The sequence below is a fragment of the Parasteatoda tepidariorum genome, chromosome 7, assembly GCF_043381705.1.
Source record: "Parasteatoda tepidariorum isolate YZ-2023 chromosome 7, CAS_Ptep_4.0, whole genome shotgun sequence".
Taxonomy (NCBI): domain Eukaryota; kingdom Metazoa; phylum Arthropoda; class Arachnida; order Araneae; family Theridiidae; genus Parasteatoda; species Parasteatoda tepidariorum.
Window position 1 is genome coordinate 12976900 of NC_092210.1, and position 27888 is coordinate 13004787.

General features: G+C 29.1%; 1 long non-coding RNA gene across 2 annotated transcripts in view; it reads right to left on the reverse strand.

Annotated features, from left to right (window-relative positions):
* LOC139425984 (uncharacterized) overlaps positions 1-8459 on the reverse strand; it is a 41895-nt gene extending 33436 nt beyond the window's left edge. For both annotated transcript variants that reach the window (XR_011637197.1, XR_011637196.1), the window contains exons 1-2: positions 8251-8459; positions 7526-7655 (exon numbers count right to left, since the gene is read on the reverse strand). This is a non-coding gene — a long non-coding RNA (uncharacterized lncRNA). The remainder of the gene's footprint in view (positions 1-7525; positions 7656-8250) is intronic.
* Between the last annotated feature and the right edge of the window lie 19429 nt (positions 8460-27888).

Here is a 27888-nt window from a genome sequence, read left to right on the forward strand (position 1 = left end):
CAGACCGTGTACAGACGCTTAGGGCACATTGGTCTATATGCTCGTAGGCCTGTCAGATGTGTTCCACTTACCGCAACTCACTGTCGCCTGCGATTAGCCTGGAGTAGAGAGCATGCATTGTGGACACCGCAACAGTGGTCTTGTGTGATGTTTTCCGACGAGTCCAGGTTTAGTTTGCAGTCTGATTCTCGCCGGACTTTCATATGGAGAGCGCCAGGTACCCGTTACCACCAAGACAACACCATTGAACGACACCGTTACGGTGGTGCAGGATGGCTCGTTTGGGGAGGAATTATTCTTGGTTCCAGAACTGACCTGCATGTTCAGAGTGTAACGATGACAGGCCACATCTATAGGGATGTCATTCTGGAACAACATGTAAGTTTTTTTCGGGGCGCCATGGGTGCTGAATTTCTGTTTATGGACGACAATGCCCGTCCTCCCCGTGCAAACATTGTAGACGAAAGCCTTCAATCGGAGGATATCACCCGTATGGATTGGCCAGCATACTCACCGGACTTGAATCCAATAGAGCATGAGTGGGAAATGCTTGGCCGACGAATTGCAGCCCGTCAACCCCCTCACACCTGCCTACCGGACTTTCGGAGGGCATTGCTTGATGAGTAGTGTAATATTCCCCAAGATCAGATTGATAATTTGATACTCAGCATGCCTAGGCGTTGTACGGCCTGTATTGCATCGTCCGGGAGACATACCCCGTATTAACCATCTAACCATGTTATACTGTTTTTTGTAAATAGGTTCTTTTTTGAAATTTGCTCCAGGGAGTAAAAATCGCAATTTTTATTAATTATGTCAAACATATAGCATCTTTTTTGCTCTTTACATTTTGCTTAATACATAGACTTTACAAATAAGTCAAATTTGTTTGGCTTCTGTCTCTTTCTGTGCCTGAACTTCATTATTCTTAATTTATGGACATGAGTGTACATTATTTAAAACTATGTAAAAAAGTATTTACCTTAAAATTCAAAAGTAGTGATTTAACTGCTATTAAAAAAATTACAAGAAATAGTATTTATTTACTAAAATTTCTTTTTTGCTTGAAATTATCCTTTAAAATGGATTTTATAATTGTGTGCGAAGATTTTTCAATTCGTGTAAAAAGTTCTCAAGATACTCTGACATACTCTGCAAAAGATGAAATTAACATTAAGGGGTTCAAAATTTGGAACGATCTCCTGACCACACTATTGCAACCATGTTTCATAGATTGCTGCTACCTCCTAAATCTAGGGGTCAGAGATCCGAATCCGGCAAAAAAGGCATGTTTATTCAGAGAAAGTACGCATTTTTCCTAATTTCGTAACTTAAAATATCGTCTACAGTTTTTAATTAGCATATTTGGGGTCATCCCTTCGAAACATTAAGATTGAAGATCCAATCATTAGATTGAAAGTTATTCAGGTTGGTCCGTTTTTTATTTTGCGCATTGTACATTAATAAATATAAAATTTCACAAATAAATAAGTATATTCAAATAATTTTTCATAAATAAAAAAAATAATTTCCCAAATAAAAAAATAATTCCGTGAATAACAAAATAAGCATTTTCTGAAGCTAAATTGCATGTATTAATGAAATTTATTTAAAGATAATTTAATATTTTGATCCAAAAGAACTAGACATTATATTCAAATATAAATTAAAGTTTCTAGTTAAATTCACTTAAAAATTTCTAGTTATTTTATATAACTAGCAGAAATAAAATATGCGTTTTGATTAAAAATTTATAAATTACTAATATAAAACAAATTCATTTAACATTCAAAAAATAAATAAATAAAAAATAGCGCTTTTCCCTCATGAAATTTGTATAATTACAGGCTTATTATTTACAATTTTAACTTAAACTTAACTTTATTTAAAAGCTTATTATTTATAATAATTAATTATGTAATGAACTTTAAATGTTTATTTAGATGTCGTATTTCATTTGTGAACAAGCATATATTATCGATCAATATTAAACTGCTGAAACAAATTCACGTTACTTTAAAAAAAACTTGCGAAATGGAGCAGAAACTTCCTGAAATCTTTAAAACTAACAAAATTATTTATGCGATATGATAAATTAAATAAAAAAAATCTCTATAAAAAACCTGGTGGGTTATAAATTTGGGGAATTGCAGTTTAGCTTTTTACTACGCCTTTGATTAGATAAAAGTTTATTTCTTGTAACAATTTCACTAAAATGCTACCTAGTTTTGAACAATTCTGCCAAGAAAATGACGAAAAAGGTTAAATCTTCCCCGAAATACTATCGACAACAGATGCCATTGTATTTATAAGAATTGCTTAAAACACAGAATCAAAAAGTTTCTGCTAAAAATAGATTTCGATCTATAAATAAAGAGAAGGGAATTCATTTCAATCCTCTGAGAAAATCCGCAGAAAGGAGACCCCAATCATCGAATAAGTTTAAAGTAATCCATTCTTATTATTTCTTCTAGTTTCTGAATCTATTTGAAAGAACAAAGACAGAAGATATTTCTATCTGTTTGAAGGAAATTCCGTGTGCAGTTTTATTTAAGCCACTCCTTCATCTACATTTCATTTTGAGAACATGGCACCGTCTAGATTATTATTTCTTTCTCCATTAATCTTAGAGAAATACTCGTTCTACATTGGTTGCAGTTGATTGTCTTTGTTCCGACATTGTTGAGTTTTGGGGGATTTCTAAATGATCTTTAATGCATACAAAATACTTTTGAATATGAATCTTACATGCATCTTGAAATTGCTTTTTGTATGAATAATAGGAATGTATTTTATTAAAGCTACTTTTATTAGAGACTCTATTCAGAAATTCCATAATAATATGATATAATTGAGGCCAAAGAATTTGAGAAATAAATTTGCGATTAGGATTCACAATTATCAGCTGATGATAACTGAAAATCTGTTAATTTAATGATTGATAACTTAGGCTTAATAATTGACAATCTATATATATATTTCTCTTACACGGCGACAAAAAAAAGCCTCATTACAACTCCCCGAATGGCAACGCTATAAAATCGACCAATGATTGCCGCTAAAAATGTCACATTCAAAATCTAGCTGAGATGGCTCAACATATAGCGCTTTTAAAAACAGAAACTGAAATACCAGAGAGAGCATAAGCTAGGCAGAAGTGAGTAGTCTTTGTCGATAGATCTCTATTTTATTATTTTGTCGAAAGCGCTTTTTTTCACGAATTTATTCGATGATTTTTGATTCATATCACGAATTTATTTGTTTTACTAGAATTTATTTGCTTATGCAGGCTTTTCCATTGCAATTCACTTATTTAAATTTTTAATAGACTTAATTATAGCCAAAATTTTAACCTTTTTAAAGAGATATCAGTTTTAGAAATTTTATCTTCAGATTTTATACTATAGCGCATTTCTAATAGGATTAACGAATTACAAGTCATTTATTTGAATTCAAATTTATCTTAATGACGTAGTATTTACTAAAAAGATGTAAATTTTTTTTAAAAAAAAGTTGTTATATGGATTTGAATGATTGTTCTGAATTCTTAGAATTTTGTGCATTTGGAATGTACCTAAGTTAGTAGCGAGCAAAGCAAACCATATAAGATTGCGTAGCAATTTTCGGGGGTTGGCGAGCGTTAGCGAGCAGGGGGTGCAGCCCACTAGTTAATTTAATAGCAGCTATTTTTTGTTTAAATATTATGTAAAAGGGCTTATAATTGGTTATTGCTAAATTAATCATTAACAACTGCTGACATAATAATTGACATTATATAAAACAATATAATGGATAAAAGAAACATTGATAAATGACACACACAATAATTGACAGGTGATGAGTTAATTATTGCTAGTTTTTGGGTAAAATTCAATGTATGAAGGACCACAATCATTCAAATTTTGAGATAATAATAGAAAATAACTGAAATCATTAATGCCACTGTTTATAAACACAGCTGACATCCAGTTAATTATTTCCTCCAGATTCTGAGTCTGACAAAAGGCAGGAAATAATTCTATCTGTTTGAAGAAAATTCTTTGTGAAAATTCTTTTCTTAAACCACTCTTTTATCTACATTTTATTTCAAGAACATGTTATAAATACATATATTGAAACACATGTTCGTAATACATTATAAACATATGTTTGAAACGCATGTATTGAAACATATGTTTGTAACACATTATAAACACAGGTTATAGAACACGTTTGAAAGAAATTCCAGGGGCAGTTTCATATACACTAATCCTTGAAAAATCTTTTATTTCTATTTCACTTCAAAAAAATGACATCGGTAAGTTCATAATTGCCTTTACCACTAATTTTCGCGAAATACTTGATCTACATTGGTTGCATTTGATTGTCTTTGTTATGTCTTTGTTCAAGAGTAAATTGTGCACTTAGATTTCGAAATGATCTTTATTGCATATACAGTACTTTTGACTATGAAACAACATTTTGCATGCATCTTGAAATTACTTTTTTCGAAAGAAGAGTTATAATGCATTTTCATATGTTACTTTTATTAAGTTATTATGTTCAGAAATACCCACAATAACAATATTTTCTCATTCAGTTCAGTTGTAGATAATAAATAGGACACACTGACGTCAATTATTAGATTAATTGTAGCTTTCACTGAATAATATTACAATGCAATAAAATATAATAATTGGCTATTTCGAATATACGTCAGTTGAGGGAATACACAAGACAATTGATTAGTTCCTAATCTCATATATATATATAATAAATGCCAATCTTTGGTATAATATAATTGAGCTAAAACATATGAGTGTCATTTGTTGACATACTCGTAATAATTGAGGTCTTTCAGAAATATAGTGGTAAATCATACTTTCTCCACATGTGACACTCTTATATAATGATCCATTCTTATTATTTCTTCTAGACTTTGAATTTATTTGAGATAACAAACATGGAAAATATTTCCATCTGCTTGAATTATATTATCTCTGATATATATTTTTTGCTCACATTGATTGTACTAAGATTGTTTATATTTTTAATATTTATAATGTAAATACTTTTTTCTGGTTGCAGTTTTATTTAAAACACTTTTCTAAAGATTCTCCAGTTGCACTACATTCCGAGAACATGAATCGTGAAGGTTCTTATCTCTTTCACTATTTATCATTGATAATTTTTTTTTGTTGCATTTATTGTCTTTATTTATACATTTTCAAGCTTAAGTGCTGGATTTTGTGGGTATCTAAATGTTTCTTGATGCAAACTAAATGCTTTTAAAAATGATATGGATGATAATTGACAATGTTAATTTATTATAAATATTAAAAAAATATATTGTGCTTTTTAATAAGAGCTATGCCTTGTAATTACTTAAATAAAAAACTTTTTTCACTACAAAAAATTGCAAATTGGCAATAATAGTCGACATGTTTCAAGCGTTGAAAAATAGGTGCCAATTTTCAAGACTTGCCAGATATGATTGAGCGAAAACAAAAGTGATTTGAAATATAAAACGTAAAGTTGCGAACAAAAAATGGAAAGTAAAGGTGATAAACAAAACTAGAACTACCCAAATAGCTGAGAGAAAATAAAAATACGGATTAAAAAACAGAACAAGAAAAACCGCTTTGACTAAGAGCGAAACAAACCGGGTAAAAGGCATTTCCAAGCGCTATCGAGGGACGGTGAGGATCTAATGTCGTTTACAAGAGAATCCTCATATATATGAAAGAAACAAGATCCCAAGGCATCAAAATGAGCTGATGCAACTGAGCTGGAAATAATTATGGCATTGTCAAAACTTAAATTATGTCCAAGTTTCCAACAATGAGCAGCGATTGGCGATTCCTCGTAATCTTGATAACGGACATATATATTGTGCCCCTTTAGGCAAAATTTTAAAACGCGTAGTACTTTGTAATATTATAAATATTTTTAAAAAAATATACATCGTTCAATAATATTATATATTAGTCATTTTACACCTTGTAATAATAATAATACAATATACAAGTTGTTCATTCCCCCGTTAATTAAACCAGAGCTCACAGGGTCCACGAACCGGTACCGAGCCGTGGATCTAATGGTACCAAACAGCCCAAGGAAATTAAACTATTTAAATTTTATTTACTGTGATGTATTTCTCTCGGGTTGGGCTATTTTCTATGGACGGAAGGTTAACTGAGCTGATGTAAAACTTACTATAGTCACTAGTCTATAGTCTATTCCTTAGACGAATGCATAAAAAAAATTCATACAAAAATTGAAGTAACTTTAAAAAAAAATTTCGAAATAATGCGTTTTGAATGAAGGAAAGTAACCAAAAAATTAGTTTTAAGAAAAAGGTAAAAAAAAATAAATATGTTTATTTAATACTAATATCGATGTTTTTTTTAAAAAAAATCATCATAAATTTCGTTCTTTTTGTATAAATAAAACTCAAAAAGGTTTTGAAAGAAAAAGGTCCAGACTTTCATTTTATTTCAAGAAAATATGTAATTTTGTCAATGATTGTCTTTAAAAAGGTACTCGGGTAACTTAATCTGTACGAAATTTAATAAAAAGACGAATTATATATAACATATGAGACGTCTAAAGAGGGGATTTTTTTGGAAAATAATTTCAGTATACAAAATAATAATTAAAAAAACATGTTCAGTTAAGATCTAATTGACGTTGCCACAGTCTCAGAGAAAGCTATTTAAAAAAACTCCGACAATGGGAAACTAAGTCAACAAAAATAACAAATATCCGTGCTGATAAATACCATATTTAATGTTTTGTGTCTGTAGAAATAAAGTTTTTCATTGCATTACATGAGCCTTATTATGGAATCAAAAGAGAAATTACAAGCCCCTCTAATCTCAAGAATTAATCTGATTTCTGATCCTACTGCTTTGATGAAAAGAAATAAAATCACACTTCCGGGATTAACCTACGAGATTAAGTTCCAATAGGAAGTAACCGTATCACATGTAATACTAGAAAAGAAATAATTCGAAGAAACAACAGAAGCTTCGCTGTTGCAAAGATATCCCCCTTTATTTCTTCTAAAAAGTCTTTGAAATTAAATAATTTGTAAGCAATATTTCAAACTGAATATTTACTTAATTTTATTATTATGTATACTGCTTGGAAATATTTTTGGTGGCGAAGTTTAAAAATAGCAGTTTATAACAAATGGCGTAAAATGTAGCAAGAGTTATGAATTTTTTGTTTTTCATTTTTAAATGTTACTGTTTATCAAGGTTGTTTGTATTTTGTTTTCTGAATGTTAAAATATTTGTTTGCGTATAAAGTTCGATGCATTAATATGAAATCAAAAGGAAAATTAGTGTAAGTGTTTTAATAGACATAGTATTTTTTGTGCCGACCAAGTGGTGAATTTCGCAAAATTTAGAACAGAAAAAATACTAGCGTAGGAAATATCGGGCAGCAGTCATTTACCTAAGTAAAACATCCATGTAGGGAGTACTATACAATAAAACCTTAAGCAAAAATAGTATAAAAAACAGAATGAATTGCCTCCTACCTTTCTCATCTGCAAAATATATTGAAGTGAACACTCCCTTTTAGATGAAACTTGGCATTAAAGGCCAGTGCAAATATTAGTTGCTTGCCCCAGGATGTAATCATTGCGTCTAAGGATGTAAATGCCAACCCTGAAAAAAAAGAGACATACTCAGCTTTTCTTTTTTCGAGACATTCTACTAATTTCCTTGGAATAGTTTTTAAAAAACGCCAAAAGCATAATTCATACACGTCCATGATTTTTTTAAATTTGTTTCCGACATTCTAAGTTCTGTTGGCATAGCAAATTCACCTTCTTATTCAATTTCATGATTGACTATCTACTTTTTTGTTTTTATTTGCTATTGACTATAGAATTTTGAATCTTGAATTTTTTACTTGCTTTTGTCCCTATTTGCTATTTAGTTCCACTTCATGTTTTTCAATATTATTAAGATATATATTACAATATATATTAAAAACAATATTCTACAGATATAGAATGGAGTAGAATGATGAAATGAAATTCAAAGAAATGAAATGCATTTTCAACTTTGCCTTACGTAAAAATTAAAACCCCTCACTTAGCAGGACAGGCTGACAATATCTAAATCTTTCAAATTTGAATCAGAATATGTTTCCAACAAAGTCATTGTTTGTTGTACCGTTATGCATCACTTAGAGCAAGCAAAATTTATTTGTAAATGAGACAAATAAAGAAAATTACTCTCTTTTCAATTAACTCACTTGTTAACAACAGATTTATCACGGAGGTAAAAGAAGAATCAGAAAGGAAGAACTAACAGCAGAAAGAATCTATTTATAACTATTGTTAGGAAAGCATTGAGAAAAGCCCTTCACTCAAAAATTTAACTCTAAAATTATCAAATGACACAAAAAAGTATAACAGTCCCCTGAAAATCATCTCCTTATCAAAACTAATTCCTTTTCAGCAGTTAGAATCTCAACAAGAGTGAAAGAGTGTATTACTTTCTAAGTATTCTGTCACTATCACTTTGTCATCAGCCAGCTGCAAACTGATGACAAAAGAAGTTGAGCCTAACCACATTCATCTCTCATTTTCCACTCAAACATTATTATTTTGGTTTTAAATTAGTGTCACAATCCCAAATGAATGAAATACACAAAACATGCATGAATGAATCATTTAAAATCTAAAAATAGAACCATTGAAACCTAATGTTGCTAAAATGGTATATTTGGTTTTGAACTAATAATTTGACATTAAAATTTTTAAGAAAATTTTAAATTTATTGCTTAACAGAGCATTATATTATTCATTTAAAAACTCGTAAGTGTTATACTTCTATTATAAAAAACTTGGAATTACGGTAAATTATATAACAAACAGGGTAAAAATAGTCAAATGATTTTAAACTTCAAAAGCTCCTAAATAATAAATAAATAATCATGGAAAAAATAAATACTCCATTATGCAAAATTTAAATGTATGAAAAGCAATATCATTTGAACTTCAATTGCTTATTAATTTCAAATCCATCTGCCAGTTTCAAAGCATTCTCATGTAAAAGATTAAAAAAATAGAAAGAACTAAACGGAAAAAAACTATTTTTAAAGTGAATCTGTACTGAAAGTTGGACATTAGATCTTACAAAAAATATAAATTGCTAATTTAAAAGAATATAAAAAGACTTGATTTTAAACATTAATGCATCAAAATTGACACTTTTAATTTAATTATTTTTATCTTAATAGAAAATCATATTACAGTTAAAAATTAATCAGAGTATACTTAAAACATAATTCGAATTTTGCTTTTGACTTTTTTTTTGTGCAATTAAGTTATTTATTTTGATTAGCGAAACTTTATGCAACCAAAGTATGTACATTTTTTGAGACATGAAAAATATGACAGCCCGCATTACTGAAAAGAAAAATCTTTGCTAGTGTTTTTCTTATAAAAAAATAAAGTTTTTCAAAGAAGTCAATATTTAACATAGATTGAAACTCCTACCATAAGAATGAAATGGATATTCATCGCCACGTACGCCAGTTCAATTGCAGTCTAACAAAAATAGTGATACTCCATAAATAATTTTCGAAACTCATTTTTTATTTATGCATTATCACGTATGGTACTAAAATAAGAATCTGAAATGTATCGTTAAAATTTTATAATATTGCATGAAAAATAATGCTTAATATGAGGACACGAATGATTAGGGGCAAACAAATACTTTAGTAAATAAACTTTTCACAATTTTTTTAAAAATACGGAATTTTCAACATTTCAGATATCTGAATTTCAAGTTTAATGCATGTGTAAGGTTTGCTAATTTACGTTTTATACCTACCATATGTTCTCCTGCCGGGATAGCCTGGACGGTAGGCCGCTCGGCCCATGTCCGAGAGTTCGTGGATTCGAACCCCACTGGCTGAATACTCCCCTTCCCGTGTAGTAAATGGTAACAGAAGCGCGTTAAATCTGTCCAGTCGCAAAGTCCTCCATGTTCCCATAACAAATCAATATCTCTGTGGGTACTGGATTAGAGATAGATCGTGCTCAGATCAAAATTACGATCGGTGGATGAATGAATGGATGTATGAATGGGTCGACCATATAAACGGGTGTGATGTAAGGATGTGGTGGAAGTCAAATTCTTGGAACACTGGAAAACAAGAACAATCGCACCTCTCTGCTTTAGCAGGCAAACGAAATCATCATCATCATATGTCTCCCTCTGTTATCAAGGCTTAGAAGTGCCTACAAAAATAAGTTACATGAAACAGTAAACAACTTACTCTTTAGTCAAATTTACAGTGTAAATCATTAAAACTGCTCTTTGCTAAATTATATGGAGAAATAAAACATAATAAATGACTGGTAATTGAGTGAAAAGAAGGGAACAGATAGGCAGCTGTATTTTAAATGTTCTTGCAGTTCAAATTAATAATTTTTTTAATGCAAATACTGATATCTACCTATATGTTATTTAATAAATTAAAATAATGAAATACTGAATTAAAGTTCAATAAATGATATCTTAATATCATTTATTGATTTTTTTGTATTTCATATCCTAATATCTGCTGATGATAGATTAGAAGAAATATCAGGGCTCGGTGTACCCTTTAAATGCATAGTTGTGGCACTCATGGTAGTGGCACTTGACATTAAAAAAGCATTAATGCAGGGACTACCGGGCAAATGTGTACCGGGCAGTGGCACTGAACCTTAAAAACCATTGATGAGGGGAATACCTGGCAAACGTATACCGGGTAGAGGCATTTAACTAGACCTAGTACATATTTCAGACATTTTCCAAAGCGATTATGGGATTGTCAACATTCACCGGTATAAGTAAACAACCACCAATTTCGGTCATTCACAGTTACAGTACTATTCTTCATAGAGCATTTAAAGCATTTTTAAAGAGGTTAAAGTTGACCAACACCGACAATTGTACCTGCAGCCAAACAGGCACAGTCTCTTATTATGCAACCAAATATCCCCTTACTGAGTTCTATCCCTTTCATTGGATTGATTGGCTGGAAAGAGTCAATTCTCTACAGCAATCATCAATTCAACAAGATCAGTTCTCAAATCATTGATTGGAAAAAATAAATTCTCAACAAGATAATTCTCTCTAAAGCAGAGAGTCAAAAATTTTATAAACTTCATGAAAATTACTTAAACCATAAAGTAATATAGATAAATTTATAAATGAATATAAATATATGTATACATAAGAAAAGGAAAAAGAAGAGAAAACAATACGTACCTTAATTGTCTAAATTCTAATAATAGAAGCCCAAAAAGCACTATTTCCAATCCGTAAAGTTCAATTCCTTTGATCCCAGATCTAACATAAAACAGTCAATAATTAAGAAAAAAACATCTATTATACACTTACTTTCAATCTATTGATCAGTAAAATTTCATATTAGTCCTCTATTATATTGCATAAATATTATTTTAAGTTTAAGTTGATAATACTAACTATACAGGCGTTTTTTTAAAAGTTAAAAAGTAATGAATGAATGATAATGAAAAGAAAAAGATAATAAATAAAAATATTAAGTGAAGCTTTCACATAAAGATATAATTTATTTAGCTTAATAGGAACAGAAGTAAGATCAAGACATTGTTTTATTACTTTAAAAAAGCTCGATGAATCATTAGAAATTTTTTCATTTCATCAATTTGAAAGTTTTTTGAATAATATTTAATTCTTTAAGTTAATAACAACGACTTTTTGTTTTTCTCTACAGTTTATCATGAATATCTATTTTTTCTTTTGTTTTAAAATAAAATCTATTCTCGAAATTTTTCTTTCGCAAAACAAACATCAGAAAAACTATAAAAAAATATTATCTAAGAATCTTTTTTTTTTTTTGCTAATCAGTAAATAAATATTTTTGTTTCTAAAAAAAGTATTAGCCTTAAGAAAAACAGAACAATAATAAAAATGAAATATTAAAAAAATAATAATAAAAAAGTTTTAAAAAAACATGGAGGTCACAAATGAAAGCGTATTATGTAAGTTTTACTTTCGAAACAAAAAACAAATATTAAAACGAGTAATAAAAAACTTTTTTTAATTTTATTTCTTGTATTCATTTTACCTTTCTGAGACTCTATCCTCACAATATATAATTGTTATCTCACTTATTCTTTTTTCGTTCTTCACAAAACAATGTTTTTTTTTAAGTAAACGAGACAACTTATTGTTTCTGTTCACAAAGTTTTATACATTCATAGCACACAAGTGTTTCATCCTAATGGAGTTACAGTACTAATTAATCATAACATCCCTTAAAAAAATCTGGGTAATATAAATAAATATATATAAGAAGTGTTTAAAAAATNACAGTCATCAAAAACTTGGATTGAACGTTTATCAAGATCATCAACTTATTTGCTGATTGTCTGCAGTTGTCTTTTGTGCTTTTTTACGGTAATATTTTGCTACTTTAATATTATTTGTATTACTTTTATTTTATCTCATTGAAAAAATCCGGAAAACAAAGCAAAGAAAAGATACAATCTCCCCATCAGCCCACACGATTATATCCGCTAAAAGGAGTGCTTTCTAATATTGTATTAATATAGCCAAAGCAAAATATATCAATACAATAAATACCGTTTTTTGCTTGATATATTTGTTTATTTTTTCGTACATATTTTTTACTTAATGTCTTCTAATTCTGTTTCAATTTTTTTGAGTGCTCCTCACATTATTGTATTGATATATTTTCAAAATTATGATTGCTATTATCACACATTTACTAAAAAATTAATAATAAATAAATAAATTTATTAATTAAACCGAATAAATGGTTTTGCGCCATGCTCTAAGGCATCACGAGAAAATTATCAAATTTTATAAAATCATATTTTAATGTTTATCTTATAAAAATCATTGCCGAAGCTCTTCAGTAAGAGTTATTTTATTTTATAATTGTCGTTGAACAGATGACCCAATTTTTTTTGCGACTACTAATGTTCAACTCCGTAGCCTTGTAATTTTGAATCCAATCAAGGCAAGGGAAATCAAACGCATTTTGGTGAACTATTTTGCGAGGGAGAAGCAACACTTTAATTTGAAACTTAAAATTAAAGTTTCGAAAATTTCTTATCACTTTAATGCTGTTTCCAGACAGATGCTTACAACAGTACGAGTTCTTGGAATTTCCAATTGATGATAATACAAAAAATTTAAACAATTTATTGCTGAATCAAAAATTGATATGTTTTTACCAAACAACACTCACTCAACAATTTGAAAATGTGCGAGGGAAGTTTATGATTCAATTGTACAAAAACAATTGAAATTCGAAGGGTTGAATTGAAGTTTAAGGAGTCTACCTGTTAAAATAAATTTTATGAGATATCAGAAAATCTGCTTTAGAATAATTAGAAATCGGAGAGAGTTACTAAGAAAAATCGTTTTATTGAAAACTACCTTAATTATCGCCTTAGAAGAATAAAATTTTCCATGCTTAAAAACGACCACAATAGTTTAATTCTATTTGAGTGCTTTCTCAGTGTTTTGAGTGTTTGTTCAAAAATTTGAGGAACTCTTTACATGTTATTCTACCTAATCTTTTTCTTGCATTATCGATCTTAAACAATACATTATTATTCGATAGTTTATTTTCGAAATTTCTCTACAAACATTAGAATTTTATGCAAACATATTTTGTAAAACTTTTAACAAACTAATTGTAAATTGTATAAATAATTGTTAATTGTTAAAACCTTTTATAAACTAATTGTAAATTGTATTGTATAATTGTTATAAATGTATTGTATAATTGTTATAAACACCTATCAGCTTAATATTGTTTCCAGACAGATACTTCACAATTTCTTGGAGTAACCATGAATGAAAGCACAATAATACAGAATCATCTTATTGCTTTTATGTAAATAGTTACGTCCTCCCTTTAAAAAATACTCTCTCGGAAAATATTAAATCAAGATTCATGAGTGCATTACGTTCGAAACCATCAATGAAAGACTTTAAATGAAATAAGTATCTCTGAGCCGACCGGATTGTATGGTGGACAGAGAGCTGACCTCAAGTCAAAAAGGTGCCAGATGTTATTTCCTTCTCTTCTCTGCATTATTTGTCTTTCTTACTGTTGGAGCAATGTTGGCCCACCTAGTATGGTGCCCCTGAGAGAGTGGTCAACAAATCTGCCCTTCTGATACCCCAAATGACAAAAGTAGATATCCTGGTAGTCATTTGAAGAAATATCTTTGATTTGATACTTTATATAACATGAGAGAATCAGATTTCGAATAATTGATAATATCAGAAAGCTGTTTGCGAATTATCGTTTTAACTGGAAATTGCCTTATTAATCGGCTTGCTAAAATAAATAAACCCTTATCTGACCGCAATACTTTAAACTCAAAAATTGGAGTCTTCTCAAAATATCGCTTTCCTTGTTTTCCCTCTAATCTCCAAAATTCCCGACTTCAACGATCTGCAACATAACTCTACTGTGTAATTCATTTTCAAAATCTACAAGCATCAGAAGTTTAATCAAACACATTTTCTGAAACTTATTTACAAACGAATTGTAAATTGTAAAACTATTCAGTGGAACTCAACTAATTGGAAACTAAACTCGCTAGGGAGAAACGCCGCTTTAATTTGTAACTTGAAACCAAACGTTACGAAATCCTCAGATTTCAACTACTAATTATCGCTCTCCTTAGCTTTATAAAGCCCGGAAACTTGGATGTCAGATTTCTCTAAGCAGTTTATTTTTGCTTTTAAAGGAATTGTTTGGACGACAGTATAAAGCTTTTGTAATCGTTGCGAGTTTGTTTTCAAAGCAAACAGAATTCAGTTGGTTGTAATATGTTGACCGAATAATGGCGAGGAGTTTTGGCTTGAATGGGAATACTTTAATGAAACTTTGAGCTTTAAAAGATTCTGGTCTTTGAGCAATACGGTAGTGCTGATGTTACTTTACAAATTGACATGGCAGAGTGAGCTTTTGAAAGTGTAATTTGTATAACGCCAAAGGAAAAAAAGAGAAATAATTCGAAGTTTGTGCCTCACAAACATAGTAAATGTGATCAAGCATGCCAATTCTCTGAAACTTGGCGGCTGTTATACAGTAATGAAGAAATGCAATGTATTATTGCTTGTAGTTTCATGATGTTTGGGATTTTTTTATTTTAAAAAATATATTTTCAAATTTTATTTCTATGTGCATAANCTCAAATGCAATGATTATTTCCTCTTATTTCTATGTGCATAAAATTTGGGTTTTTATGATATCTGGAAAAAAAATTTATGTACTTAAAAAGTGTAAATTCTTTAGAAAATGTTACGTACATGCAGATTTTGCCGATGAAGCTTGAAAACCATTAATATGTATATTAAAAATATAATCCACAGATTAACTGGGATAAACGATTAAAGTGCGAAATCAAGAGTGTTCCGCAATTTAATTTGGTAATGTGCTCCTTAACGGCTTCGGTATCGCTAATGTTGAAAAGGTTTCACTCATTCTATCAACCAATGTATTAATTGTGATTTTTTTAAATATTGAAAAATGAATAAATGGCATTATTCAAATTTGTTTAATTGGAATAACGTTTTAAACCGTGTTATACTTTGAATTGCTAATTTTAAATTGTTTGATAATTGATTATGTCAAACAATTTACTGATTGTCTGATTTCAGTAACTTGATATGTTAGATAGCGAAAAATAAATAAATAACCTTATGTCAATTTAAGCGTACAGAAACGTAACTATTGTTCCATCATTTTCACTTTAATGAGTACCTCAGTAAATAATATCAGACGGATCTACAGACTAACCAGTAAGACTAACCAGTTAGTCTGTAGATTATCTAGATAATTTGAGGAATGAAACTGTTTTTTGAACTTTGACGAATAACCCTAGTTATTTTGTCAGACGAACAATCAGTTAGTCTGTAGATTATCTAGATAATTTGAGGAATGAAACTGTTTTTTGCACTTTAACGAATCACCCTAGTTAATTTGTCAGACGAACGGTCAGTTAGTCTGTAGATCTTCTAGATAATTTGAGGAACGAAACTGTTTTTTGCACTTTAACGAATCACCCTAGTTAATTTGTAATTTATTTTATATAGTTTTTAAACTGATTGATAATTAATTCTGTCAACTAATGTGCTGATTGCTCGATTGCAGTAACTTGATTTTTTAGAGAGCAATAAATAAATGAATAGCATTATGTTGATTTAAGCTTACGGAAACGTTACTGTGTTGTTCCATCATACATTTCTTCTTATCTCAGCAAGTGCCTTGCATGTAGTGTGCTGATGATAAAGGTAGTTTTCAGATTACTTAGGTAATTTAAGGAATTAAAAAGATTTTTGCACTTTACGCTATTCAATGGGTTTATTAACTGACAATCTAGGGAATAATTTATTTCGACACTTTAGTAGTAAAAAATCACTGGGAAAACTTAGGGCTCTGCCGTGGTAAGTCCATTTTTCAAATTTTTCAGGAGAGTATTTCGCGGAAAATACCATGTCTTCCATTCTACATTAAACTGTTCAATAGTATTCTTTTCCTATATGTACTTCAATTTTCTACGTGAGAAGAGAAGTTATTAGATCTTAAAATCTTGAATATGTAGCTATTTGCTTTAAAATTCACATATTCTGATACACAAGCATTAACTCATTTAACTTTGCAACACACATTTAACTAGCAACACACATTTAACTTTGAAGTTAAATGCATGCTTATGTATGAGCCTGATGTGTTTGATTTCCGTATGAATGAAAAACGCTAAGTAGCCGATAGCTGGGGAATTGAGTTTGAACATTCCATTTGAATGTATTCAAGATGCTTTTCTTGGATTTCTGAGCAAATATTTAATCTTTATACTGAAAAAGTTTGATAAGTAAGTATTTCTTTTAAATCACTGAATTAAAATTGTTGAATATAGTTTGTTGTCTATGATTTTTCAAATCGTATTTTCTTCCAAATAATATCACAATATGTGTATACATATACATTTTATAAACATCAGTTTCGATACATTTATAGATAAAAACGGAAGCTATATGTAATTTAAATGGACTATATTTTTATTTAAATATGTTAAAATTTCGAATCAAAATGCATTAGTTTTTCAAAATTATAACAATGATGTGTGGTTCATATACTTGGAATTAAGAAACTTAGATTTATAGCGATCTTAATTAATTTTATTTCATTAAATTGAAAATTACTGCAAACCCTTATAAGCTTTTTATTTCATCTTTTGAAAAAATGGATACCCAGTTATGTAGAAAAAAATTATATATTAAAAAGTGTCTCAGAAAAATAAAATTTTGTAAACTTCTGATGTATACAGTAAATTATGCCTTCAATAAAGGTTAAGAGTATATTTTAGGAAAATTGTTTTATCACTAGACGTACATAAAATATTCAATAGAAAATAACACGTAATGTTTCTTTTGATCGATGCAGCTGTTAATAATAAAATAGAAACACAGCAACATGGCACTTTTACATGCGGTAATAATGAAGAAAAATGTTTTAGTTGGAAGCGTATTTGCACGGAATGTGGTTTTTTTCCGATACAAGATGCAATCATGGATCTATGTTATGCCCAAAATATGGAATGATTTTTCATCCAATCGTAAAATAAAAAATAAATCAAGTTTCCCTTTTTTATGCAACCGTAATTCATTGTAGATACTCTTGCTTCAAACTTTTATATTAATGCAGCATGTTTCATAATACATTTTATAAATGTATATATATAAATACTCTGTAATGTTACGCTTTTGGAAACAAATTTGAAACATTTTTTTAAATCTTTTTTTAAAATATTAAATGATTACTTATAATTTGAGTATCAAAATTTCATTGATTAACTAAAAATTGTTCTTAGAATTAATTTAGTTTTTACCGTGTGAATGTTCAGTTTTGGAAGCTTTATGGAAAATTTATATTGAATCAATAATTAATTCTTTTTTTAAAAAGGTTTTTATGTTTAAAGGTTTTTAAGGTTAGGTTTTTATGTAAACTATTTTTGAGAAATTACTTTAACTTTGTCTAACCCGTTTTTTAAAAGTAACCGGTTGGATTCGATATAATTTGCTGTTGCGAATCATTTGAACTTTGTTTGTGTAACTCATTTCATTATATTTTTTTCTAAAAAAGGCAAGTACACTTGTTCAGCTTAGTTTTTTTTCTCCAGAAACAAATAGAATTTTGACTTTGTAACACTTTTGATTTCTAAAGTTACCGTCTAAGCTCAAGATAATTCACTTTGTTGTTTTTAAAAAAAATTATAAATATTATTAGTATTTTAAATTATAACTTTTCCAAGATACTGAGGTGAAAGGATATACTTGATAATAAAAATAACTTCAATTGCTTCAAACACTGTTCCAAACGCAAGTGCATCAACTCAAATGCAATGATTATTTCCTCTTATATTATTTCTTACACCATTCTTTTGTTGGCAAGGCATATATGTTTTTATAATTTGTGTACACTTGTGATAGTACAAAGATTTTTGTTCTATGAGATACTTGTTTTAGTGTTGATTAAAATTTACGTTTATGACCAGCACAAACACTAATGAAGATAGAATAAACCGACATTTTCGAGTACTCACAAAAAGGTGCTCATTCTCCAGACTAGCTAGGCGTAAAATTAAAACTGATTTTCACACCAACCGAATCTTGAGAAGGAGCGCATATTTTTGAATGCTTCAAACATATTAACTTTTATCACCTTCGTCAATTTTTTGAACAAATTAAGTTTTTTATATTATCAAGCATGATGAGTAGGCTAAAGAAAAATCATTGATTAAGCTCATGATTATTATTAATGAACGCATGATTAGTTTGTGATTAAATCTTTAGTATTGAAAAATGAAGTTTCTTCGTGTTATATGAATTTAAAGTTACCAGTATTATTTGGATACCATATTAACTTATCATACTTTTGAAGGGTACTTTCATTTAGATTTAGTTCCAAAAGTAATCTAAGTTTCAAGTTAATCAAAAGCATTTCTAAGTAATAGTCAAAAGAAATTTTAATAATCGTAATAGCAATTTCCCTTACAGTATCTGCAACTTAACATAAATATCAAATATGATACTTTCTCTATTTAAATGCAAATAAGTTTTTATTTTCTCAAGAATAGGGAAATGGCGTGGATTTTAAACTTAATGACCGAAAGAGCACTTTCAAGAATTTCATTTCATTAAGGAGTCATTAGAGAATGGAATGCCAATGAGATTATCTCAATTTACATTAGAGAATTCCTTACAGTTTACTTATTTTAACTATTTGGGGAAAATGAAATATTTTAAAATTTTAATTATCAAACAAAAATACGATATTTTAATTATTTAAAGATTTTCTGAAAATGCTTTAAAATTTATTTTTTGTGCTTAGCCTATGTTTTTATGTAGTTTCAAGGGTCATGCCCAAATGATTTCAAGGGAGAACAACATAGTAAAATTTTCTTAAAATGAGCAAGGAAAAAAAGAGAGAGATTCATATAAAAACATTAGATGTTGTTCGAGATAAATTAAGAAAAGAATTTTAAAAAATTGGCAAAATGGTAGCTTAATTTTTTTTTGGAAAAGCAGCCTTATTGTGTTTTTATCTTTATTGTGCTTTATGTTTTATCTTAGTATTGAAAACGATCCAGCTTGAACTGTAGGTTAGAATTTGGGATTCTCAATTAAAGCATTAAAAGCGAAAATATCGATCAAATAATGAAATTCTCTTTTATTCACAACTCAAGAAGTATTTATTCTGCTGTAGATCTCTCTGGTCCCATATCTCAAAAATAAACTCCCCAACTTAATGCATAACGAGATTAAAAGTGAAAAAAAAAAGAATTCTGAAAAAATTATCTAACAGCAGGGGTCGCCATAGCAACGCATGCAATGACGAGGTACGCGCACTGTTTACTGTGATGACGTCCAAATAAGATGCGGAGGCCATCAAACCTAAAACAAGACCCATTTTGCCAATGGGTAAAATATTGCATTTTTCGATATTTTATCCCTCTAATATGATTTCATTGAATAGAATATTGAATAATATTGAATATTGAATTGAAAATTTTGAATTGATTTTCTCAAAAATGCAAAAGTTACAACACAATCTATCAAACGCTGCTTCCGATGCAAGGAACGTTATGACATTCATAATCAAGTGAACTACTAGGGCGATGAGTCGGTTAAAGGATTTGTTCACTGCTATTAAAACATTTTAGTAAAATACTATTATTTTAACTATTTTCTTAAAATTATTTCTAGAAATTATGTAAGAAAATTAATTTATGATACTTTCAATATAAATAGTTTAAATTGCAACGCATTTATCTGTATTAATTTTTAATGAAGGTTGCAAGGAGTTTTTGACTCTTATGGAACAATTAGAAATAAATGTAGGCCGGACAGCAGAAGAATATGCTCAGAATAAAGATGAACGACAGATATTGGCTACTACTTTAAAAACTGATGAAGGTGGATCGATAAGGCGGTAGATTTTATGAGGGTAGATCGACAAGGAAAAGTGCTGAACAAGCACTTGAGACAGCTGAGAAATATGAAAGAAAATCATCTTATGGACCTTGTATTGATGCAATATAGTTAGTTGCAAAAGTTTATACATTTATATGTATTATAAAACTCAAAACTTTAACGCAATTTTTTCGAAACTATGTTTCTCTCACTTCATAATCATGCGAAAAATTCATAAACCTTCCTATAATTATCTAGTGCTGTTTCTCCTAATCTAATAAAGTGACCTCTTTATTTTCACCCATTCTAAAAGTTATAGTGCTTTCAAATAAAATTTGCTAAATAAAAATAATATCAGTAAAATGTAAATCAAAAATCTGACCTAAATTCAAGGATGGTGAAGGTAGAGTTTCTCAAAAGAATGTCTAGGCTGATATATCCCGGTTGTAAGACGTTGATCTCGATCACGAGTTGTGAGATCACAAGTTCAAATCCCGACGGCCAAAAATTCCCCGTGTAATAAATGGCGACTAGTGCCCATGAAATCTATCGGGATACAAATTCCCATAACAAATTAATTCCTCTTTGGATATTGAATTGATCATTCTTTCGTTCAGGTAAAAACTGCGATCTGTGGGTAAAGGAATGGACCATGATTGGGTACTCAAAGTAAAACGGGTTGTGACGTGTGCGTGATTAAAGTCGTATTCTTAGCCATAGAAAAGCACCATCTGAAAAACAAGAAACGTAAACTCTACCTTAAAAATTCGCTAAGGTTTCTCATAGCTGGCTTGCTGGTTTATTTGCTTAGAATTTCTATTATGATTATTACATTTTATTTTGACTATTACTTTGAAATGCTTTTGATTAACTTGAAGATTAGATTAGTTTTTATACTTAATCTAAATCAAAGTACAAGTCAAAAGTGTGATAATTTAACACTTTTATTATCCAAATAATACTGGCAATTTTTTTTGGCAATGACATAAGTAACCAAAACAGCAACAAAAGAAGGTTTGCGTCGCTTAAGGTCTGTAGCAACAGTGATTATCTTTTCCATATCTAACATTTCGTATATCCGTCTTGGATAGCCTACTCTTCAATTGATACTGAATTAGAGATTGATCATTCCCTGGTACAGGTCAAAATTACAATCTGTGGATGAATGAAGTTCGAGTGGGTCCTCCCTGTAAGAAACAGGTTGTGACTTATGTGTGACTGAAGTCGTATTCTTGACTTTAGATAGCGTCACTGGAAAACAAGAAATTCACCCTCTGCCCTAAAAATTTGCCACGGTTTCCCATAGCAGGCTTGCCGGTATTGGCAAATGACTCAAGTAACAGCAACAACGCCAATGTTTTTTAAAACTACTTGGTGTAAAGTAGTCTCCACCATTTTTGTTCAAAAACATAAAAATTTATAATTACAGTAAGTTAAGTTAAACATAAGAGTCAGTAAATGCATTTTTACAATACAGTATGAAGTGAGAATCATCAGAAGGGGGAATCAATATAACTTAGAATTTTATAAAAACTACTTCTTAAAAAAATAATAAATAAATAGTTCTTAAATTAAATATTCGCGTAGTACAGAGAGAATCTTACGATGAATTGGAACTAGACTTCACAGAACGGTTAGAAATTACACAATATAAAATCAGCTAATACATTTCTCAGAGATTTAAAAATTAAAACGTTATTTTCTTTATTACACAACTAAAACCATGCATATATGTTAAGCGACAAATTTTTGCTTCTGTTAGTGGAAATTTGTTTCTGTTATTGGTATAATTCACCATTGAAAACTATAACTTTGGTACAATCAGTGAACAAACTCTCGAAAGCTTATTTCAAATTATTTATAAACGAATTACTCACTGTAATCTTCTTGGCGTTTCTTGATATTCAAAGCTCGCCAACTCGCCAAGGGCCAACCTTGGTGTTTTCGGAAGTGAAAATTATTCTGGCATGGCGTAAAAGCGTGAAAATTTGGTGTAAGATTATTCAATTTAAATAGTTTAAATCTAAATTACACTCTTTTAATTCATATATGAACGTTCGCTTTGGTGTTAACTTGGAATAAAGTGTTCTTTCACACAATATTTTGGGTTGTTCATCATCATATTCGACGAGATATTACACCACAGTTTCCACATTGTACTTCAAATTTGTGAAGATCAAAAGTTGATTATTTTTAAAGAAATTTTCCGAAAGTAAATACCGTCTACCTAGCTAAATACCTAGCTAGTCTGGACAGTTGTAATATTTAGATTGTTTACTTTTAATTAATATCTGGCAATGGGTACCTCTTTGGTGTCTTTCTAGACCTGTATTCTCCTTTTATGGCAACCATGTCATTATGAATTGCGATTATAAGATTTAATTTGGCAGCGCAGCATTTTATAGGACTGTACTAAAATGAGACAAAAAACTTTCATTTTTATTCATTTTATTGAAATAAAAAATAGTATTTTGCTTATCTAGTACATTGTACAAAATACATTGTACACATCTTATACATTGTACAAAATTAGCAAATTCATCCGTCAGATCTTATAAAAATTTATAATATGTATAAACTGGTTCATCATATGATCTAGCCTAATTATGTACAATCGATATTCAGCGCATGTTGCATTTTAATCGAAATAAATTCTGATGCTGAATAAATTTTATTCAATAATTAATGTCTTAGAAAAATACGCATTTAAATAAGAGAATAGTTGAAGAATAAAATATAGCGCTGAAGTAACTATGTAAAAAATGAGAAAAATTATTTAAGAAGAGAATAAATAAAATTTCAAATTCTTCTCACGTTCTATCGCGAATTTGATGCCAAAATGAATAAATCTCAAAAGATAAAGTAGCAGTAGTTTTCTCTTATCATATGTCATTTATGAATATTTGAATACGAAATAAGCATTACTATTTTCCCTTGAGGTCCAAAACTACGATCTCTAGTATTTATCGTCAAGAAACAGAATCTTAGATAAAGCTGTCAAATGTTACGATACATAATGTTAGAAAATTCGAAATTCAACTAAAGGAGATAAAAGAGCAGAGGAATATTAAAAAATGATTTTGAAAACTGCAAGGGATAATAAATATATAAAATCCATAAAGCTGTTATTTTTTTATAGAATCAAAGTATTTGTTTTATTCCAGACAGCAATGTTGGGTTGATTTTAATGTCAACAACAACCTTTATTGCAAATTCCGAAATAATAAATAATTTACGTAAAAAAACTATGTTAGCTTGAAAAAATGATAAATTCAACTATGCTGGCTTACGCGATATGAGATTGGCATTAATCCTTTATAAACTATCCTTTTATATCGAGATTGAATTTGCTTTTACAAATCAAGTTTTGAAAAATCTTTTAAAATTTATGATAAATCATCATTCGCAAATCAAGAGTATGAAAGCATTCTCAAATCTAGGATAAATTTACCTTCTCAAAGCTTATTTTTAAATTTTATTACCATCAATGTTGCAAAGTTTATTAACGCAGGTTTTTATATACTTTCTCTTACAGTTTAAAAGTGAAGATTTACCTGATCATTAAGTTTTTAACAAAAATAAAATTATGTATTTGAGAGACTGGACAAAGCAAGAATGAAAGCGAAAGGTATAAGCAAGGTTTAAAGTTGAAAACTAAAAATAAGTAATGGTTTCTACATTCCTTTATTCAACCTTTAAGAAAATAAGCTTGCCATACTAATATTTCATAAAAGTTTAAAAAAGGATTAATTAGTCAACCAAGTGAAAAGGAAAATACAGCGTTTTCTTCAAGGTTGACTGCTATCTAGGATTCACGAATCCCTCGTTGAATGGAAGTAACAGGCCCAAAGTTTTTCCAATTGAATTTTATGCAAAAATATTATTTAGGAAATTGAATTTGCCAATTGTAACATAAATAAAAAAATGTCCCCTATTTATAATTTTCTTTTTAAAAAAATATTAATGAGACATGCTTTTTCTCTGAAACATTTGGTGATTTCATCGAATAAATCGACTCTCAGTAAGTCATTCTGCAATAGCAGATTTTATAAAAAAAAAATTTTAAAAAATATAAAAATAAAACAAATTAAAGCAGATAGAGAAATTTGAAGTAAAGTTCATACAAAAACTTTAAAAAAAATTGGTTGCAGCTCAAAATGAGCTCGAGAAACTAACAAAGTTGACACTGGCTGCGTTAAGAATTGTTCATTAAGTTGTATTTGATACCATAAAGAATACAGAGCATTAAATATTATCTCATAATGCGTTTCATAATTTTAAAGTACATCATAAGAAAGCTTGAAATGAGCCTTTATAATATTTTGTTATCAAAAAGAATACAGTGCATTAAACATTATCTCATAACGTATTTAAAACTTTAAAAGTGCTCCATAAGAATGCATGAAATGAGCCTTTATAATAATTTCTTATCAAAGAGATTACAGTGCATAAAACATTATCTCATAACGTATTTAAAACATTAAAAGCGCTCCATAAGAAAGCTTGAAATGAGCCTTCATAATAATTTCTTTTCAAAATGAATACAGTGCATAAAACATTATCTCATAATGTATTTAAAACTTTAAAGGAACTCCATTAGAAAGCTTGAAATAAGCCTTTATAATAATTTGCTATAAAAAAGAATACAGTGCATAAAACATTAACTCATTATATACTTAAAACTTTAAAAGTACTTCATAAATAAGCTTGAAATGAGCCTTTATAATAATTTGTTATCAAACTTTGAACTCAAATAATACAATTTATCTATACCTCAATAATTTGTTTGTTCAAGAACAAACAAAAACTAATTTTTCAGGTTTTGTAATCATACTGCAATTTTTTAAATTAGTTTTAGCAAGTTTTTTACTAGCATTTGCAATAAAAAACTACTGTGTAGTTTTTTTACTGTAAATAATCGCTTTTATGATTTCTCTTGTGAAAAAACAACAACACCTATATCTAACTGGTTTTGTAAAGTTTCTTTAAATTATTTTTTGCAAAGTACAGTTAATATCTTTCGATATGCGACAAAAAAGTCCTACGATTTGATAATAAAAGAAATTACTGTTAATGAGCACTTTTTATTACAAAATTAAATGAGATTTACTCAAAGTTTAAAGGGTTTCCGTTAGAAAAAATATATTTACTTGAAATTTTAATTGTCTCAGAGCCCGCTAGCTAAGTTGTTTTTTCGCTTATTAAAAAAAACGAGATCTTTTCTAAAATTGGTTAAAAAAAGTAAGAAAGCTGGATTATTTTTATATAATTTGCCTACAGAAAAAAATTAGCTTTGAGAGCAAAACTGCGAACTTCCATTGTAGTTTCTGCTTTCTTTAAAGTAATTAAGCATTTTTTCGAAGTTTTAAGCTTTTACTTTCCCTTATAATTAAGACCGGATTATTTTTCTCTGCAGAAATTTTTTTAAGTCTATTACATATTCTTAACCCTCAGTTCCACACAGAGTCGACAATTTATCTATTGTACATTTTTACATAAGTTTAAAAGAAATGTAGCAGATTTTCAATAAAAAAACTGACCCATTTGCACCAATGGTACAATATATGTTTCATTTAGCATTGCCATATTATCTGTCTAAACATATGCGTCTAAGGATAGGCCTATAAAGTGAGCTTAAAATTATAACATATTTTAATTAAAACGTAAATGTAATTTTTAATAAAAGTATTTCGAATGTGGAAAAATATTTTTAAGTCAAAAATAAAGGAACATATGTGGTCAGTGTAAAATAAAAATATTTTACTAAACATAGTAATCATTAATAGCACCATTTATAGAAAGGGTGGCCAGAAACATTTCAAACATTTAGAGGAGGCATCATATTGGATAGCCGCACAACCTTCATAGCTTTAAATCATGTTCTGTTATTAGTTGGATTAACCTACTACAAATGGGTGAAATTAAAAGAATGTTTCTACCCGATGCACTATTTCCCTATCTCATAACATTGATAAACCAGTTTAAACCGGTAACTGCAGGTTAAAATCCGACTTTTTACGCGCAAAACCGTCAGTGAGTTAAGAGATTTGCTCTTGGAGCCTTCATTTGCTTTTTCATTGATTCAGTTTGTTCTTATTTTATTACATTGAAAGATAATAGGAGACCACATAACCACATCATATCGAGGATTACTAGAACATGAAGATCTTTAACAGAAAAAAATAGCCATCTAGATCTGTATATAATAGAAAACTTTCGGGAATATCTTAGAACCCAAACTGCTGCTTTGTCTTCCTCTATGGTTGTTGCATAAGCTGGCACAAGGATTACTCTGTGTCTGGTCTCTGCTCCCCATTTCAATTCGGATACTTAATTGGCTTCATGCTTATACGATGCCTATCATTGCAGTTAGTGGTAGACACATTTTTTTTTATTAGAAATAATTTTTGTATTGTTTTAAATAATTTTTGTATTATTTTCACACTAAACTGTGATGTAAGACCGAAAGAAGAAATCTAAGAAGAAATTTTAAGAAGATACCTAGGTTTTTCCTTTATTTTAAATCATTGTTGTGTTTGGATTTATATACATTTCTAATATAGCAATCAAGAGGAAGAGTTTTAAAAACATTCTTAATAAATTTCGTATGACTATGTTCGATAGTTTTCAAATGAGCCTCATAAAATATGTTGTGCTGTTAATTTTGGAGAGAAGTATACAGAATTAAAATAAAACTAACAATTTAAAACATAAATTTTTGCGATGGTTTGGAAGTAATGATTTATAAAAAGAGATTACTGTTAAAAATTTAACAAGAAAATAATATTCTTTACTAAGAAATATAAATAATGACGCTTTTTTTCCCTTTAAATCTCTTCAATATGTAATTCTGAACTTGAATAGTATGAGAATAAAGTCTTGGATCTCACGATATATTCTGCAGCAGAAATAGAGTAAGATCTTATTTAAAGCACATCTCAGGTTTATTCTGAAAGCATATCGCATCAAATGTAATAGTGGAGATGTGTTGATAAGCTGCTTTTCTCTTTTCTCGATAGAATAAATATTATTTTCTTCTTTTTTTCTGTTTATCTATTTGTACTTTTTTTATGTTTAAGGATTTCATTTATGGATTATGTTTATGGATTTCAGAATATGTGGAATCTCTATACCTTTTATTTCAAACCGCAGTAAAGGCAGAATGCTATATACACGAATAACGGTGTGTAAACAGTCCTACAGAATAACATTACAAGGTGCAGTCATCCTTAATATTATCATCTTTAATATGTGTTAACTTACAATATTTGTATGAATTTAGTGAAAAAAAATACTCATTAAAAATTGTAATCAATATTAAGCTGCGATTTTTTCACGGCTTAAAATATTTTAAAAAAGTTGTAAACATTAAAGGAAA